This window comes from Lithobates pipiens, unplaced genomic scaffold (genome assembly GCF_037356315.1).
Source record: "Lithobates pipiens isolate NorthernLeopardFrog02 unplaced genomic scaffold, aLitPip1_a1.2 Scaffold_18, whole genome shotgun sequence".
In the NCBI taxonomy this organism is placed as follows: domain Eukaryota; kingdom Metazoa; phylum Chordata; class Amphibia; order Anura; family Ranidae; genus Lithobates; species Lithobates pipiens.
The window spans coordinates 148,411,336-148,432,582 of record NW_027507758.1 but is presented as its reverse complement, the minus strand read 5'-3'; positions in this window follow the sequence as shown (position 1 = coordinate 148,432,582).

Sequence of the window (21,247 nt, the reverse complement as noted above, 5' to 3'; positions counted from 1 at the left end):
TTTTTCAATAATCCAAAAAAAAGGAGATCTTGATGAAATAAATAAAAAAAGATGGCTATAAAAAATAATTGTAAACATTATTATGGAGATTGGGCTTTTAAAAATTAAAAGATTATTCATGAGATGAGGAGAAATAATCAAGAAATAAGTTTGTGAGAACTCTGTGTGACTATGAGCAGCAAAACAACTTAATTCTTCTAGTATTACGAAGAAGAAAAGAATGCCCTGCATTAAAATATCACAGAATTTGCTGCGTGAGGAATGTGCTAGCTCCATTACAAATGCTAGTTTTACCACACCGAGCGCTTCCGCCTCGTACTTGCTTCAGAACATGCATCGTTTTTGGTCCGTCGGAACAGCATACAGGCGAGCGGTTTTCCTGATAGGTTTTCCTGACATTTCGAACATGTTCCATTTCTAGGTCCGTCAGCATTTTCGACATAAAAAGTCCAATGGGGCATACACACGATCGGAATATACAATGAAAAGCTCCCGTTGGACTTTTTCTGTCAGACATTCTGCTCATGTGTATGCGACATAAGTGTTGGATTTCATTTGGACAGTCTCATTTAAGGGTGCAAACATGTCTGAAAAATCATTAAACAAATAATTATAAATAATAATACATTTTATTTATAATGCACATTACATCAAAAGATCTCAAAGTGCTACAGGTTAAAATGAGAAGTTTATATAATGAAACAAACATCTAAAAATAACTAAAAGCTTTGCTAAAAAGAAATGTCTTAAGACCTTTTTTAGTGGAGGCCTCAGGGTGTCAGGTAAGGCATTCCACAGGTGCAGGGAAGCTGCACAAAAAGCCCTGTATCCCATTGTCCTGAGTCTAGTTCTAGGTATTTGAAGAAGGTTTGAGTGAATGGAGCGGAGGGAACATGATGTGTTTTGTGGTTTAAGAAGTTCTTTGTGGTAGAGAGGGGCATGTCCATGTATACATTGGTGTATGAGGAGGGAAAGAGCCTCTGCAGACTCTTTCTAGAAATCCCAATGAGAAGTGCGTTACAGTAGTCCAGTCTGGAGAAGTAAAAGCCCTTGTACACACGGTCGTACATTCCGACAACAAAATCCGTCGGATTTTGTCTGACGGATTTTGTCCGAAACTGGTGTTGCATACACATGGTCGAACAAAGTTGTCGGAAAATCCGATCGTACGTAACGTGATGGCGTTATTTCATTACGACGGGGCTACGTTCAGGCTAGTAGCAAATAGCTTTGGTCTAGGAATTTGATCTGAGCATGCGTGGCACTTTGTCCAATCCGAAATTCTTTACACACAATCGGACAAAGTCCGATCGGATCATGTTGTTGGAAAGTTTTATAGCCCAGCTCTAAAACTTTGTCCTTCGGATATTCCAATGGAAACAGTCCGATAGAGCCCACACGCAGTCGGATTATCCCACAACATGGTCCGATTGGACATTTTCCGTAGGAATGTCTGACTGTTAGTACAAGGGCAAAGGCATGAACCAGCTTTTGGGCATCTGGGAAGGAAAGAATGGGATGGAGTTTAGAGATATTATGGAGGTGGTAAAAAGAGGTCTTACATAGTTGATTTATATGGGCTTCAAAAGTGAGTTGGGAGTCAGATTTGTAAGTGTTGATGAGAGGGGGATATTAGAACCAGAAAAGGTAATGCTGGTTATGAATGATGATTTGGTCTGGTAAGGAGTGCCAATCATGATGACTTCAGTTTTGGAACTGTTTAGTTGAAGAAAGTTGTGCTCCATCCATACCTTGATCTCCTCCAGACAGGTAGTGAGTACTGATAGGGATAACTGTGAAGGTGGAGTTTCAGCTGTTGCATTTACATATAGCTGTGTGTCATTGGCATAGCAGTGAAATGAAATTTTGTGGCGGCTAATAACTTGGCCAAGGGAAGTGAGGTAGAGAATAAAAAGAATGGGGCCAAGAACTGACCACTGGGGGACACCACAAGTAATTCAGATTTGAGTTAAAGTGGCCCAGGGAGATGTATTCTGTCCTATTTGTGAGATATGATTTAAACCTACTGAGGGCTGTGTCATTGAGTCCAGTGGTGCAATGGAGCCAGTTTAAAAGAATTCCATGATCAACAGTATCAAATTAAGACTGAAAGGTCCAGGAGAATGAGGAGGGAGGGAAAGCCAGTATCAGAGGATACGAGGAGGTTGTTTGTAACTCTGACGAGGGCAGTCTCTGTACTATGAGCAAATCGGAAACCTGACTGGAATTTTTCAAAGAGGTTATTATGTTTGAGGTGATCCTGAAGGTGAAAGGCAATGGCTTTCTCAAGTACTTTTGATATAAAGGGGAGATTGGAGATAGGCCTATAATTAGGTAGGACTTCCGGATCAAGAGTGGGTTTTTTTGAGCAATGGTCTGATAATGGCATTTTTTAAAACAGAAGGAATGTGACCAGTTTGGAGGGAATGATTTATAACAGCAGTGATCAGAGGACTTAGGACAGTGATATGAGCTTTTACCAGAGAGGTTGGGAGAGGATCCAAGGGACAGAGTGCTTCTGAGGGAGAGAAGCATGTGTTTCATTCTATTCTCCGAAATGGGTTGTTCCGTGGCTATGAACACATCAATTGATAATCCTGGGTACATGTTCTGCAGAGAGACCTGAGGGGGAATGTGCTGCAGTGCTGGGGAGAACTCATCCGCTTTAGATTTCACTGAGCTGTCAATAGTGGGAGTAGATGTGGGAGAGCATTCTTCCAGCTCCTCAGGCTGGGTAATGGTGTGTCTCCCTGCAGATTGATGGATGGACTTGGATCGGGCCGCTCCTATGGAGCTGTGGCTGGTGCCATTTTGCCTACCTCTCTGAGGTGTCGCCAGGTAGAAATCCATGAGGCATTGCGGCTGCCTGTTCTCTTTCTGCCACTTAGTCATCACTCCCATGGGTGTTAGGCACTTCAGTGAGTGGATATGGAGCCTGAGAAGACCTCTCCCCACTGTTGTTCTGTGTTGCTCAGAGCATGAGGCTGCTGGAGCTCTGAGTTATCCACCTTCATCTTCTCCACCAGCCAGACACGCCGCTCTCAATATATATTTTTTATGTTTCCTAGATAGAACAGAATCTTTAATTTCGTGGAAGCTATGGCCTATTGGTACCCTATAATGATGTACAAAGATCCTATATCTGCCGTGGCCTAGATACATTCATCTAATTTGGCCAAAGAGCCAAGACATTGGATCACATGCTTGGTATCTGTAATGTATGCTTCAGTCTTGACCACCAGCAGTTGTAAAGATGTATCTATGTACTGACCTAATCTCAAGCAAACCGATTCAATTCCATTAATAATCAGCCTCCCTGGGGGATCTGTAATACTTTTATGAATTTTAGGCAAAAAGTAGATGAAGGACGTACAACATGCAATGGGGTTCAGATATTTAGCTTTCTTAATGGATAAAATATCTCTCTTTCTCCCTTTATTGATTACTCACACTAAACTGCTTTTGTATTCCAACAAAGGGTTACCACTAAGATTGTGATGTGTTTCACTGTCCCCTAGTTGTCTCTCCATTTATATTTTGTAATACTGTTTGGTCATAATTAGAAGTTCTCCACCTTTGTCAGCAGGTTGTATGACTAAATTTTTACGCTGCTCAATGCCTTCAATCCCTTTCTTAATCCAATAGGGATAATTGACCTTTCTGACCTGTAACTTCTCCAAATCTTCTGTAACCATATTCTTAAACACATCTAAATATTTATTGTATGCATTTTGAGGGTTAAAAACAGACTTATTTCGTAATGATGAGTGGTGGGAATTTTAAAATTGTGGAGGTCTCAGATCAGATTTTAGATAAAAAATATCTTTAAAGGTAGTGTGTGCGCACATACTTCTTTATTTGAACATAGGTGTCAAACTTATTCCGATTTTTAGTCAGTGCATATTTGAGTCCTTTATCTAAAAGAATGATCTCCTATTTGTTCAAATCAACATCACTTAACATATTAATGCCAGTCCCTAATGGTGTTTGCTTTTTTGGGGCCCTTCTTCCTGCTCTCCTCCTTCTCTTCTTTTCCCCCCTCTTATATTTCCAGTGGGTATTGGGTTAATCAAGGGAGGTGGGGGTTCTAAAAAAACACCCTGATAACTCTCTGGTGGATAAGCTAGAGGTGACATTGTACATGTTGTCATTTGGGATATAGGTGGATTGTGGTTGAGTGTATCCTCTCTGGGTGGGGTTCCTCTGGTTTCATTGGTCATTTCTTGGTGGAACATTGATTGGGATAAAAATTAGGGTTAAAATTAACTCCTCCCCTCCAGGGTGCTCCCCTTGGGTTACCCGTCCTCTCCAGTTTCCCCTGGAAGGTTTTCCCATCTGCTGCGTGTGACCCGTATTCTCATATCCCCCTTCTATGGATCTCTGGGGTTCCCCCGAGTTGGGCTGGGGTACTGGTTTCACCTCTGCTTGTGCAGTATCTCTAATAGATGGGGCATTCATCTGGGGAAGTACCTGAACATCCTCATGTGTATTACGCTGCCAGTAAAAAAAACTTCTTTATTCTAGAAATCCCCTATGTCTCTAATATATTTCTTTCTTTTCTTTTCTTTTCTTTTCTTGTGTATCCTTATCTAATTTATCTAGTCTTATGATTAACTCCCCTGAGAGTTTAAAAAACTTGGGGTTGTTTTTAACAGCTCCAATTTGTCTTTAATTTCTTTGATTTGATTATCAAGTGTTCTCATTCTTATCTGTTTCTGTTTTATACAGATTCTAAACGTTCTATACCTTTGGCATTGAAAAATAAAAAAACAGTCATTGAGGGAATCATCATTCTCCAATCCCTCATTAGAAGGGAGATCCCACCTCAAATGTCTGGGTAGTATCTCATTAACAATATAATGCTCAAAAGATATCAAGTCCCACCAGGTTCTGATTTTCTTTTCCATTAGAAAGACACGTTTTTTAATAAGATGTGAAAGGTCATACTTTTTACCCGTATTTTTATTACCAGAAAAGGTCTCATTGATCTTAACCTCACAACGTTTCAGAAAATGAAACACCTCCATAAGTGCAGCCAATAGTGAAGTGACAATACAATCAATACAATGCTAAGTATATATCAGCAAACAAATTTAAATAGGTGACAAAGAAATATTAATAAACCTGTGAAAAAATTTACAAAATAACAATGTCTGTGCAAATTTGCTAAATGCCCCCCTACCTGGCTGCTGCTAAGACAGAAAACATGTCCACTTCACATTCATTCAATAAATACCAGAACAGACATTAATACCATAAATACCAGAGCTGTGCTGTCAATCATATAAATGTGCAAATAATAAAATAAATATTGAACTTAATTCAACCTGTAAAAAAATATGCAAAAAAATACAAAAAAATTAATCAGTGTGTTTTTTAGGGAGACCCCCACCTCTGTTGATCGACACAATACCCACTGAAAATATAAGAGGGGAAAAAGAAGAGAAAGAGAGAGAAGAGCAATAAGAAGGACCCAAAAAAAGCAAACACCATTAGGGACTGCCATTTATAATTTAAGTGATGTTGATTTGAACAAAGAGGAGATCATTCTTTTAGATAAAGGACTCAAGTATGTGGCGACTAAAAATCTGAATACGTTTGACACCTATGTTCAAATACAGAAGTATGTACGCCCACTCAACCTTAAAAAATATTTTTTATCCAAACCTGATCCAAGACCCCCACACTTTGAAAATTCCCACCACTCGTCGTTACAAAATAAGTCTGTTTTTAACCTTCATAATGCAGAGAATAAATATTTAGATATGTTTAAGAATATGGTTACAGAATATTTGGAAAAATTACAGGTCAGAAAGGTCAATTATACCCATTAGATTAAGAATGTGGTTGAAGGCATTAAGCAGCATAAAAATGTAGTCATATGACCCGCTGATAAAGGTGGAGGACTTGTAATTATGACCAAACAGTATTACAAAATAGAAATGGAGAGACAATGAAACATATCACAAGCTTAGTGGTAGCCCTTTGTTGGAATACAAAAGCAGTGACTGCACGGATATGCGTCACTTCCGCCGCTCTGGCCCTCTGACCCCGCACACTATTGGATGGGAAAGCGAGGCTTGGTCCTTTTCCGTGGGTACGGAACGAGGCGGCCCGCTGACTGAAAGGGACAATGTCTTTTTGTGTTTTTATCCATTAGGGGATTGACACTGACTAGTGTTTTTCTCTTTTACATTTATTTTACTTATATCACCCAGTTTGAGCACGGGATTGATTCTTCATAGGTGGCGATTTATAACCTACATGCCCCACTTCCGGGATGATCCCGGAAGTTGATTAGGTTTGTCTAATGGAGGGGGTGGCTTGTGCCAGACACTTATTATATAATGGAGGCATCATGGCGTGTCACCCACACCCCAGACGACATGATCTTTTCACGAAACGCGTTGGGTGGCGTGACACGCTTCTTTGCCTCAATTGAACCGGTACCGAAAGGGATATCGATTGGAGTTCGCGATCGGCCGACGCTTGCCCATTTGATGATGTGCCCTGTGTTCTCTTACGTTTGTAAGTGTATTTCTTTTTATATTTGCTTTTATTAAATGATTTTACACTATTTGGAGTATCTTTTTCTTCCTATGGTGGACCTTTTTGATTTTCCATTGGAACATATTTGAGTCCCGCTCCAAAAAGTGTTTTCCCTGTTTTGGATGGTTCAAGACTGGCGTATTCCCTGACCTGGTTTACGATAGAATGCTCCTCTTGGATGGCTCAAGACTGACCTATTTTCTGACCTGATTTGTGATAAAGCGCTCCTTACTGGGGCATCTGGTAAGGGGCTAGTGCTATCTGTTTGGTGGAGGTGCACCTTGTTTTGTTTCACGTCAATAAAAGGTTTCAGATTGGACCAATTCCTTTGGACACGGGGTGTTTTTCAGCTGAATTCACAAGGACTTCATAATATTGCCATACTCATTTTTATTTTATTATATTTTTGTTGGATTTATTTTCACTTGTTTTTTTTTGTACACTTGGCACATATAGACCCAGTATTGTATGTCTATATTTCTGGGTTCACACTAAACGGGTGTTAATGCATATGTTTATTTTGTAGGTAATGTCATTTGTTATATTTAGTTATTAGATTTGTTTTTTTGAATCTCAAGTCAGAATAAGCACTCTTTTTCGTTGAGGGGTGGTTTTATATCCTAATAGAAATATTAGGGATCGCGCAGTTCTTTCTTTTTTCCCTTTTCTACATGTATATAACATTTTTGGTATGTACTAGAATTGCTGCATCACAAAGTCTTTTTCGGTTATACACTGTAGCGCAGATTTCCTCTCCCTTTTTTCTTTGTCTTTTTTCAAAAGAATAATCTTGCGGCTTCAGTAGATAGGTTCAGTCCTATGTTATGGATATCTTTAAGTTTAGAAACAAAAGAGTGATAGACACCGTTGGAGTATTCGATTCCTCACCTGTGTCTGCGGGTACGGACATTAAAGGTTTATTTACTAGATTAAAAAATCTTACCACCTCCGAGATTCATGCCCAGTGGGACATTGCTTTTTTTGAGACATACCTTAGAGAAGGCATGGTCCCCAGGAGTCTCAGGTGGGAGCTGAGCCCACACAGGGAGGAATCAAATTTGGAAGGTTGGCACAAGTTCTTTAATGATTCAGGACTTTGTTTATTACGATTTCTAGCTCAAAGAAAGAGCGAGAAATTGGCCCGCCTTGATGAAGAAATTAAACTGATCAAGGAATCGTTATCACCTCTGAGCACCAGCGAAGAGTATAAGGAGTGTTCTAAGAACCTCCTTAAGATTCTCGAGAAGGAGGAGAAAGAGCAAAAATTCAAGAAGAAAAAGAAGTTTATTAGGGACAAGGAGGACTACCAGTCTGGTATTGTCTTTTTATGGCAGAAGAAATTGGCCATGGAAAAGGAACAGATGGATACTCTTCCTCCTAATGTCCCCAATAATACTCAGAGGGGTCCTTCTGGCACTGTCCCAAGGGATAATATAGTTCACTATCCCACAGAATGGCTGCAGGGAGTTGGAGACACACCGAGCAACCAAGGGAATTCGGGTATATTTCCACGGCAGCCATTAGGTGACATTCCCTTTTTGCCACCTCCAAGACCCCTGGGGGTAGCCCCGGGGAGGGGACCTATCAATGGGAGAAACAAAAATAAAAACAGGAATAAGAACAATAAGGGTTCTTATCAGAGTGGCCATCAGAGACCTACCCCAAGTCAAGGACCAGGCAACTATCCAGCATGGGGCTCCACTCAGGGGTTTGACCAAGAGAGATCGGTCTACTCCAATAGGAGAAATCAGTCTTGGAATGTCCCGATTCAAAATCGCTTCTTCCCGTTGTCAGATTTTGAAGTCCCATATACAGGGAGTCAGATAGAGGATAATTTCCAGCAAGTCCCCTACCCGAATAGATTACGTGAGGTGGACCATAACATAGGGTTTAGACCCTCCCAACCCAGTCATGACCCCAGCAATAATCGTAGGTGGGATTTTCCCAGGGACAACAGAGGCCTGAAAAGGCCTATAGAACAAAGAGGGGAGTCAGAGGGGGGAGGCGGATACAATCAGTTAAAACGAAAAAGGCCCTAGGTGAGGGTATTTTTAATCTCAGCACGCAGGCACTTTCTGACTCTGAAAAACGGCTTTTAGATAAGGGTCTGAAATTTGCTCCACCAAGGAGTTTGAGCAAGTTTCAGACCTACATGGATGTGCACAAATTTGTACGCAGACTAAACATCAAGAGGTACATGTTGGGTAATCCCATTCAGGAGAATAACAGGCCGAGATCAGTTTTTCAACATTCCGGCCTTGCCAATGCATCACTTTTTAATCCACCAGGGACACTAGCTCCTAGTATTAAAGTCTTCAGGGACCTGGTACTTAAGGATTTGGATGAGATGAAGGTGAAAAAGTATAAACTCCGGGGCGACCTGCAGAACGGTTTGGACTCCCTTTGTAATAATAAATCCCTTGTCATCAGACCCGCAGATAAAGGGGGTGGTATCGCTGTCCTTGATAGGAGTGATTATCTTAAGGAGCTGCATCGAATTACAGACGACAGGGAAACTTATTCCCTGCTCAACAGGGACCCAGTGGTCAAATACAAAAAGGAGTTAACGGGGATAGTAGATGAGGGCTTCCGTAGAGGGATCCTTACGGAGAAGGAAAAGTCTTTCCTCATACCCATGGCCCCTAGAACCCCAGTCATTTATTATCTCCCTAAGTTGCACAAGAGCATTACCTGCCCCCCTGGTCGCCCTATAGTCAGTGGCATCGACTCGGTGACGTCCAGGGTGGGCAGGTATATAGATTTTTTTCTTCAGCCACTTGTGAAGAAAATCCCATCATACGTGAAGGACACCAAGCAAATCCTTAATATGTTAAGTACCATTAAACCAACACCAGGCTTATGGCTTGTGACAGCTGATGTCACATCACTTTATACTATCATTCCCCACGAACTGGGTTTTGAAGCCGCTAGATTTTATTTGGAGCGAGACTCCAGTCTAACTCAGATCCAGATTAACTTCATTTTGGCCCTTTTAGATTTTGCAGCAAAGCACAATTACTTCTGGTTCGATAACCAGTTTTATCGTCAGGACAAAGGGGTTGCCATGGGAGCCAAATATGCCCCTAGTTTGGCTAACTTATTCATGGCCAAATGGGAGGAGGACGTGATTTACTCTCCCAGACGATCGGAGATAGTGCTGTGGGCACGATATATTGATGACGTCCTCCTCCTTTGGGACGGCGACGAACGGGAGCTCCATGGCTTTATGGAAGGGTTAAACAACAACACGAGAGGCATCAAATTCAGTTATGAAGCCAGCAAGGAAGGGGTGAATTTTTTAGATTTAAACATCAGGGTTAACGGTGATAGCTTTATCACCTCTACTTTCTTCAAATCCACTGATAGGAATTCTTATATTGCTTTGGGCAGCTGTCATCTGGACTCTTGGTTAAGGTCGGTCCCTTTGGGACAATACTTACGCCTAAGGAGAAATTGTACCAACACTACCGAGTTTGATGAGCAAGCCAAAATACTATCTCAGCGTTTTCTGGAAAAGGGGTATGCGGCGGATTTGTTATCCGAGGCATGTTCCAATGCACGGAATAGAGATAGGTCTAGCCTGCTGGTCGATAGGGAGAGTAACGATGACGGGAATCAGTTTTCATTACCCTTCGTTACCACCTTCTCGATGCAACATCAGAAGGTTAAACAACTTATCCGCAGACATTGGCATATTCTGACCACTGACCAGACTCTGGGAACTATTCTACCGGAAGTCCCCAGAGTGATTTTTAAAGGAGCTTCCACATTAGGCAGTAGGGTTGCCCCCAGTGTGCAAAATCCCCCCGAAAAAGACAGATGTTTCTTTCAGAACCTTAAAGGGTTCTATAGATGTAGGAACTGTCAAGTGTGCTCCTATATTGTGAATAAAAACTCTAAGATCCCTGAATTTGTCTCCACTAGTACCCAGAGGAAATATACAGTAGAGCCGTTCATCACATGCTCTTCAGAAGCTGTGGTTTATCTCATTCAATGTCCTTGTGGGCTTCAGTACGTGGGGAGAACTAAGAGGGCCCTCAAGGTCAGATTGAATGAGCATATCGCCAACATTTTTTTTTTTTTTATATATTAATCTTTATTAAGTTTTCACAATATACAGACCACATCTTAAAATAACATTACCAAAATTTCAATACATATTCCTTCCTTTCAGAGGCCTGAGTTTTAAAGTTCTAGGAAGGGGGGGAGATGAAAATACATCCATACATCACATCTACTTAACAAAATTAAAACAATATCTAGTCAATACCATAATCCCCTTTATCCTTTCTCGAGTATTTTTGCAATTCCTAAATTTTTCCTGATGATATACCCCGCCCCCCTCCCTCCCACCCTTTCTATCGATACAACCCCCCCCCTCCCCTCCCCTCCAGTATATATATTTGTGCTTTTATCCTACCATGTGTCGTGAATATGTTATAATGCTTCCCATACCTTTAATGTCCTCTACCCAGCTCCCTCCCACTACCCATCCCCCCTCCCCCTCTCTTCTATATATATTTGTGCTTTTATCCTACCATGTATCGTGAATATGTTATAATGCTTCCCATACCTTTAATGTCCTCTACCCTGCTCTCTCCCAATACCCATCCCCCCTCCCCCTCTCTTCTTCCTTTTCCTATCGTGATTTAAACTGGGGTGTGCATCTCTTCTATCCAATCTCTCCAATTTCTATTGAACTCTTTTAAGTTATTTCGTTTTGCGTATACTGCTCTCTCCTTACATAGATATTCGTTTACAGCACTCATCCAATCCTCTACTGTGGGGGCTAGATTTGATTGCCATCTCCTAGCAATCATTCTTCTGGCTTGGAATAGACATCTTAGAATTACCGTTGTTACTCCCTTTCTCTCTACTTCCTCATTTCTATATCCTAAAATACACACTATGGGGTTTAATTCTATCACAGTCCCAAAGGCCCTACTTATTGTCTCTACCACTCCTTCCCAGTATCTGAATAATTTGGGACATTTCCAGAGCATATGTATTAAATTCCCTGACCCCCCACACCTGGGGCAACAGTCATCTGTTCTCTTACCAAATCTAAATAATTTCTGGGGAGTATAATATGCTCTGTTAATTACCATCAGATGGGAAATCCTATGGGGAGGAGAAACCGAGACCTTTGGGCATGCTGATAGAATATTTTTCCACTGTGCCCGTGTTATATTGCCTAGATCATGCTCCCATTTCCCCTTCTCGACCCTCCCTTTCCTCTCGCAGTTAGTCTGTTCACTCAGCTGGGCATAGAATTTAGATATTAATCCTTTAGTGGGTCCTACTTGTGCTACTGGATATAGCAAGGGCAGTTCTTCCCATGTTAGTGATACGTTTCCAAACTGGGTCTTTAAGGCATGCCTCACTTGTATATAAGCATAGAATGAGTTTTGTGATATCTTAAATTCTTTTTGCAGTTGATCAAAAGATTTGATACCCCTGCCGCCATATAAATGGCTAAGCCTTACAATACCGCATTTTTCCCATTCTAAAATTTTTCCAACCCGCCATATTTCCTGTAGCTTCTTATTGTTCCAAAGAGGTGTATACTTTGTTATTTTACTATATCCCATTTTTTTTTAACTATATCCCATAGCTTTAACATCATTTTTACTGTAGGACATCTACACTGGAATGAGTCCGCTTCCAAGGTCTCAATCAGCTTGCTATGTGGGGAGCCTGTTAATACTAATCTCCCATTTGGGGTTCCTCCGTTCATCTCATCAATCCCCCCTAGCTGTTGTAATTGGGACGCCCAGAAGTAGCACTCCGGATAGGGGACTGCGAATCCTCCTTCCTCTCCCGGTAGCTGGAGCATCCGCAATCTCAATCTAGCCTGTCCTCCCTTCCATATTAACTCCCTAAACAACATCTCGATTTTATTAAACCAACTTCTATTAATCCATGTTGGGGCATTATGCAATATGTATAAAAGTTGGGGCATCCATATCATTTTTATCAGATTACATCTACCAGCCACCGAGAGAGGCATTCGCTTCCATATAGCAATTTTTTGTTTAAACTTAACCAATAATGGGACTAAATTATAACTTATAAATTGCTTAGGATCCCTTGTCAAGGTTACTCCCAGATATTTCAACTTGTCCACTGTTGGCATTTGGGGGGTTCCCAGGGCCGTTTGCTGATCAATTGGGTCCAGAGGGAGACATTCCGACTTTTCCCAATTAATCTCCAGCCCTGAGAAGCCTCCAAACCCTTGCACCAATCCCATTGCCCTTGGTAATGAGTGCCTCATATCCCCCAGAAACAATAGGATATCATCTGCATAAAGTGAGATTTTTTCCTCTCCAGTTTTTCTTACAAAACCGACTATCTCCCGGTTTGCTCTAATTGCACATGCCAAGGGCTCTATAGCCAACGCAAAGAGCAGGGGCGATAATGGACACCCCTGCCTCGTCCCTCTCCCCAGCTCTATTTTCCCGGATAACTCATTATTAATTTTTAGTCTCGCACTAGGTTTATCATATAACATCCTAATCCAACCTATGAAGGAAGGACCCAGGCCAAATTTCTCCAAGACTTTCCATATATATCCCCATTCTACGCTATCAAATGCTTTCCTTACATCCAATGCCACTACTGCACCCGGAGTATCATTATCCATTGGGATCTGCAAATTCAAAAAGGCTCTTCTAATATTTATACTCGTTGACCTATTAGCTATGAACCCTGTTTGGTCCATATGGACTAATCTTGCTATAACTCGATTAAGCCTAATCGCTAATACCTTAGCCAGTATCTTTGTATCGGTACACAGGAGAGAGATTGGTCTATACGCTGCAACATCTAGGGCGTCCTTTCCTTCTTTATACAACAGGATTATAACCGCCTCCATCATTGATGGTGGCAATTTACCCTCCCCACATGCTCCTCTTAACATCTCAAGGAGTTCAGGAAGCAGTATCTCGCCAAAATTTTTATAAACTTCAATCGGTAGCCCATCCGGCCCTGGCGACTTCTGATTTGGCATACTCGCAACTGCTTCCTGAAGTTCTTTCAAAGTTATTGGGGCTTCCAGTTCTTCTCTTTCTTCTTGTTTCAAACATGGTACCTCTAATTGACCTAGAAATGTTTCCATTTGCTCCTCCATCCCCACTTTCTGTGCAGTATATAATTTTTTATAATATCCTTCAAATACTTGGCATATACTCCCAGTTTCCGTTGTAACCTCACCCTCAGGAATCCTAATCGCCGATATTGAGGAGGGACCCGTGTTATTCTTCACCAGTTGTGCTAGCATTTTTCCCACGCTTTCCCCTTCAGCAAAGGAGGCTTGCCGTTGGAACATATGTTGTATCTCTGCTTTCTTCAGGGTTATTAGCCTAAGTTCTTCTTGTTTATCTACCCAGATTTTTTCTTTGCCCTGGATATGGTCACTAATAAAATCTCTTTCAGCCTCTAACACTTCTCTCCCTATTTGTACCTCCTGCTCCCTAGACTTTCTATTTATTTTTGCTATTGATTGGATCAGGAGACCCCTCACAAAAGCTTTCAGAGTGTCCCATAGGATCCCTGATGTTACTGTGCCCGGTTATATTTTAGAAATTCTTTTAGTTCCCACTGAATTCTCTCAGGGCGTTCTTCTGTCTCTTTTTTTATCAGTTCCAACCAGAGCGGGTTCACTTTCCACATCCTTTGAACCTTTCGTTCTCTCATTTTTAATACTGCTGTTACTGGGGAATGATCTGAGATCCCCCTGGGCTGGTATTCAATCTTTTCCACCATTTGTAAGGCCAGGTCATTCCCCAGTATCATATCAATCCTGGATAGTGTAGCATGCGTGACCGAGTGACAACTATACTGCCGGGCTCCCGGGTTCCCAGTTCTCCATAAATCCAGTAGTCCTACTTCTTCCAGGTACTGACCCATCCTCCCCTGCCCAGCTGGTTCTGCCAGTATTTTTTCTGGGAATCTATCAATTTTAATATCCAAGACCGTGTTGAAGTCCCCTACTATTATTATAGGAACACCATCTATCCCCACTAAGAATTCCTGTAATTTAAAGAGCACTTCCATTTTAAATGGTGGAGGGATGTAGATATTTGCCAACATACATTCTCTATTTTCTATTAAGCAATGTAAGAAAATATATCTGCCCTTTTCATCCAGGCTGACCCGTTTACATACAAAATTCACCCCCGTTTTTACCAAGACACTCACCCTTCTACTATATGTCGAATAAACAGAGTGGTATTGAAATTGATATTTTCTACACTGCAACCGGTATATTGTGTCTCTATTTAAGTGGGTCTCCTGCAGGCAGAACAACTCTACTCCATATCCCTCCAACATAGATAACACAGCTTTTTGTTTCACCTGCATCCCCAGACCCCTCACGTTCCAGGAGCCTATCTTAATTTTTCCATCCTGCATAACCATAAGCAAATAAAGACAAACAATAGAGCAGGTAAAGAAGAGAGCAGGATAACCAATCTGCTGAGGATACTATTGAGATCCACTTGTCTCCCAGTGCCCCCCAACTCCCCCCTACCTTCTTTTATTAACTTCTCGTATATTATGTGTCTCTTAGTGTGGATTATACTATATAACTGTTTATTACCATTTACCCCCTTGTACCTAGTAAATTTTCCTTGTTTTTTACCTCCCCAAGTTTTACCACCCCATATTTTGTGTCCTTTCTTAATTTGAGTTATTTCCTGCACCCCATTTATTAGTGCAAACATATATTTTTTCCCCTTCAACCTCCCCCATATTTCCCCCCCTCCCCCCCCGTTCTACCTCCCTCCCACCCCTCCCCCACCTTCCTAGGTGTTACCCTAGGGGCTATTAGTGACCTTATACCACTCTCTTCACGACCTATTCGCCACCCACACCTGTTACACTCGCCGTGTATTACCTCCCTCCCGCCCCCCTCCCATACAACACACAAAAAAAAAAAAAGGGGAAAAAAAACACACATACTTCATCCCCCCAGCTCATTCTAACCTCCTGACCCTCTTACTACCGAGAACCCCAACGTCTAAAATTTTTCTTTATTTTCTTCTATCCATTTTTCCACTTCCATTGGGGAACAAAAAACCTGGGTATGCCCTAGTGCATTAATCCGTAGCTTTGCAGGATAAAGAAGAGCATACGGCACCCTGAGCTTCTGTAACCTGCGTTTCACCTGGAGGAACTCTACCCTTTTTCTCTGGAGTTCTGGGGAAAAGTGAGAATATAGTGAAATTCTAACACCCTTATACAGTACATTCCCCATTTCCCTTGCTTTCCGTAATAACACCACTTTATCTTTATAATTAAGTAATTTCATCAGTAATGGCCTGGGACGGCCCCCCTCCAATGGTGCTCTAAAGGGTACCCTATGCGCCCTCTCTATTGAGAACGTTGTTGAAAAAACCTCCCTTCCAAACAGTTCTACCAAAAGATGCTCCATAAATTCCGTAGGGTTTACACCCTCGCTTTTTTCGGGAAGGCCCACAACTCGCACATTGTCCCTCCGGAGCCTATTTTCCATTTCGTCCATTCTTGTTCTATATCCACTGAACTGCTCCTTCAGGCTTTCTACTTCTTTAATTAGGAAGGTTGTATCGTCTTCTAATCGACTAGTCCTTATCTCAAGTTCTGTCGTCCTTTCCACCACTTTCTGTAAGTCTTGCCTTACCACGATTAGATCTTCCTTCACTCCCTTCATTTGATTACAGAGTTCTTTAAGTGAAATGTTGCATGCATTTACGGCCAATAACACATCCTTTATAGTTGGCTCCTTTTCTATCGGGGGGGAGTCACCTACTGTAGCTTCTATATTCTGTTCCCCTGCTTCCGCATTTTTATTTACCACTGCTCCGACTTGTGTGTTGATATTAATATTTGACTGCCCCACACTTTTCCTTTCAGTCATTACGCCTTGCTGCCCTTTTGACTGTCCTTTTTTTGGAGGGGTCTGAGATGACTGAACCGGATTATGGGCATATTGTTCTAACTTAGCTGCTGTGACGGACTGTTGCGAGCTTTTTTCCCCCCTTTCTTTTGCAGAACGCAAATGTTGCATCTTACTTTCCTTTTTCTCGTCCCTACTTCGGGACAATCCTGGATATATCGTGTTATATCGTGTTTTAAAGGGATACTGATCCAGCCGCCCACCACCCAATATTCACTTAATGCAGTAATGACCGTATTCCAATGCTCATTTCAGGTAACACAAAAACCTCCTATTTCCTGGTTCTGCAACTCCACATGCATTTATTTACTCACATTGGCTCATGAACTGTTTAGCCTGTCAGCTTTTTTAAAACAGAGACCGTCCCACTGTTAATAGGTCAATACAGTACTGTGCTAGTTTTATAAACAACTTTATAGTCAATCCACACGTTCTCATAATCAGATATTTCTTAAGCGCTGCTTACAGCATATTCAGATTCTTTTTTGCCAGGAAGTATTCCTTTGCCCAGGCTAACAATTTAGCAGTCTCTCGCCTTAAGGCACACACAGGAGGCAGTGGAATCCGAACATCCAGACATGGAAAGAGAGAGACAAAATGAAAAGATGACCGGAGAGTACAGGTCTTTCTTACCCCATCCGGCTCATAGGCATCGCTGTACCGCAGCTTTCCTTATCAGTCCTCTGCCTGTAGTGCCCCTCTGACTGCCGGCTTCCTCCTCCCCGCACTCCTCCCGCTTACCTCCTTCCTCCTGTCGCAGCTTACTGGGGATCGGGGGAGCCTTCGGTAACGCTTGTGCACGGTATCTCTCAGTATCTCACGATTGGAGAGGTTCGGCGTTGATCGGGGGTACTCGTGGGCTCGCGTTTCACTTCGGACGTCGGATACGACGGCTGCAGACTCGGAGGTCAGCGGAGATCCCCGGCGGCGCAGCGCGATAGCGTAGCGCTGTCACTCCTCCTCCCGTCCAGCGTCAAGCGTCCAGCTATGTTATTCAGCTCCGGCCCTCCTCCCGCTGTACTTGGCCGTGGCATTGAACACTATACGCTCCACGCTTCCATCATGGGGGCCCTGGAGGGAGTTACACACGGCGTCCTCTCATCACACTCACTCCACCCTACACATCCGGCCACACCCCCTCCGCTGCCAACCTCATATCGCCAACATTAAACGGGGTTTTGATAAACATCCCCTTTCCAGGCACTATGACGAGAAACATGGTAGGGATCCGTCTAATACTTTGTACATGGGGATTGACAAGTACAAACCGCACTGGAGGGGTGGAGCTTTGGTTAGAGAGATTTCACGGTTGGAAATGTCTTGGCTCCATAGGCTAAAAACTTACACCCCTTTTGGTATGAACACGGACACAGATGTTAATGCATTTATCAATAATGCTTAATGGGATGTTCCTGCCAATTTTTGGTATGGACACTGATATATATGTGAATGTGTTCATTAATTTCCAATCGGGTACTGTAGTGATTGGCTTCTTGTGGATTCAATCCCTCTTTTGTAGCTTTTGATGTTTTTCTCCTTTGGAGCTTTGGGTTTTTTTATTATAAGAAAAAAAGAAGTTTTTTCTCTTACAACATTTTGAGATCTTTATAACAGTAATTTTGTTTTAAATATAGATGAGATAGCCCCCAATTAAACTCCGGGCTTGGAATGTCTAGGTAGTTTGATGTAGATTGTGGTATGTGTACTATAGTTACTGATGCCCCTTCTATTTTATAGCTAGGGGTGAGCTTTATATTCTAGTTCAGTACTGTTATTATAATATTGCTATAAAAACTGAGAAGGCTTAACCGCATAGTCAGTCAGGGATTCATTATACAGTGCCTATTCATGTTTTATTCATTTCGATTTTTAACTGTCATTTGGTTTTGTAATTTTTGTATATTAATGATTTTAGGGTCAAGTCCCCTCCTCCCTCCTGTTTTCTTAATTAGTTTTTTGCCGATTTTTGATTTTACCCCCTCTCTTTTGTGTATTTAGGGGAGGATCCATTTGGCATAGGTGTCCTCTGCCGCTCCATCTTTGGAATATGAGCGAGGCCTGGTCTAGATGGAGCGCACGCACTTCCGGGTTGGGGGGTGGCGCGCGCTGTCCATCCGCCTGGCACGTACGGCGTGTTATCACGCCGCTATAGGGGGCGTCGCCATTCAGCCGCGGACCACAGAGGGGCGGGTGACTGCACGGATATGCGTCACTTCCGCCGCTCTGGCCCTCTGACCCCGCACACTATTGGATGGGAAAGCGAGGCTTGGTCCTTTTCCGTGGGTACGGAACGAGGCAGCCCGCTGACTGAAAGGGACAATGTCTTTTTGTGTTTTTATCCATTAGGGGATTGACACTGACTAGTGTTTTTCTCTTTTACATTTATTTTACTTATATCACCCAGTTTGAGCACGGGATTGATTCTTCATAGGTGGCGATTTATAACCTACATGCCCCACTTCCGGGATGATCCCGGAAGTTGATTAGGTTTGTCTAATGGAGGAGGTGGCTTGTGCCAGACACTTATTATATAATGGAGGCATCATGGCGTGTCACCCACACCCCAGACGACGTGATCTTTTCACGAAACGCGTTGGGTGGCGTGACACGCTTCTTTGCCTCAATTGAACCGGTACCGAAAGGGATATCGATTGGAGTTCGCGATCGGCCGACGCTTGCCCATTTGATGATGTGCCCTGTGTTCTCTTACGTTTGTAAGTGTATTTCTTTTTATATTTGCTTTTATTAAATGATTTTACACTATTTGGAGTATCTTTTTCTTCCTATGGTGGACCTTTTTGATTTTCCATTGGAACATATTTGAGTCCCGCTCCAAAAAGTGTTTTCCCTGTTTTGGATGGTTCAAGACTGGCGTATTCCCTGACCTGGTTTACGATAGAATGCTCCTCTTGGATGGCTCAAGACTGACCTATTTTCTGACCTGATTTGTGATAAAGCGCTCCTTACTGGGGCATCTGGTAAGGGGCTAGTGCTATCTGTTTGGTGGAGGTGCACCTTGTTTTGTTTCACGTCAATAAAAGGTTTCAGATTGGACCAATTCCTTTGGACACGGGGTGTTTTTCAGCTGAATTCACAAGGACTTCATAATATTGCCATACTCATTTTTATTTTATTATATTTTTGTTGGATTTATTTTCACTTGTTTTTTTTTGTACACTTGGCACATATAGACCCAGTATTGTATGTCTATATTTCTGGGTTCACACTAAACGGGTGTTAATGCATATGTTTATTTTGTAGGTAATGTCATTTGTTATATTTAGTTATTAGATTAGTTTTTTTGAATCTCAAGTCAGAATAAGCACTCTTTTTCATTGAGGGGTGGTCTTATATCCTAATAGAAATATTAGGGATCGCGCAGTTCTTTCTTTTTTCCCTTTTCTACACGTATATAACATTTTTGGTATGTACTAAAATTGCTGCATCACAAAGTCTTTTTCGGTTATACACTGTAGCGCAGATTTCCTCTCCCTTTTTTCTAAGTATATATCAGCAAACAAATTAAAATAGGTGACAAAGAAATATTAATAAACCTGTGAAAAAATTTACAAAATAACAATGTCTGTGCAAATTTGCTAAATGCCCCCCTACCTGGCTGCTGCTAAGACAGAAAACATGTCCACTTCACATTCATTCAATAAATACCAGAACAGACATTAATACCATAAATACCAGAGCTGTGCTGTCAATCATATAAATGTGCAAATAATAAAATAAATATTGAACTTAATTCAACCTGTAAAAAAATATGCAAAAAAATACAAAAAAATTAATCAGTGTGTTTTTTAGGGAGACCCCCACCTCTGTTGATCGACACAATACCCATTGAAAATATAAGAGGGGAAAAAGAAGAGAAAGAGAGAGAAGAGCAATAAGAAGGACTCAAAAAAAGCAAACACCATTAGGGACTGCCATTTATAATTTAAGTGATGTTGATTTGAACAAAGAGGAGATCATTCTTTTAGATAAAGGACTCAAGTATGTGGCGACTAAAAATCTGAATACGTTTGACACCTATGTTCAAATACAGAAGTATGTACGCCCACTCAACCTTAAAAAATATTTTTTATCCAAACCTGATCCAAGACCCCCACACTTTGAAAATTCCCACCACTCGTCGTTACAAAATAAGTCTGTTTTTAACCTTCATAATGCAGAGAATAAATATTTAGATATGTTTAAGAATATGGTTACAGAAGATTTGGAAAAATTACAGGTCAGAAAGGTCAATTATACCCATTAGATTAAGAATGTGGTTGAAGGCATTAAGCAGCATAAAAATGTAGTCATATGACCCGCTGATAAAGGTGGAGGACTTGTAATTATGACCAAACAGTATTACAAAATAGAAATGGAGAGACAACTAGGGGACAGTGAAACATATCACAAGCTTAGTGGTAGCCCTTTGTTGGAATACAAAAGCAGTTTAGAGCGAGTAATCAATAAAGGGAGAAAGAGAGATATTTTACTTTTACTTTACTTTTACTTTTTGCCTAAAATTCATAAAAGTATTACAGATCCCCCAGGGAGGCCGATTATTAATGGATTGAATTGGTTTGCTTAAGATTAGGTCAGTATATAGATACATTTTTGCAACTGCTGGTGGTCAAGACTGAAGCATACATTAGAGATACCAAGCATGTGATCCAATGTCTTGGCTCTTTGGCCGAATTAGATGAATGTATCTTGGCCACCGCAGGAGTAGGATCTTTGTATACCATTATAGGGCACCAAGAGGCC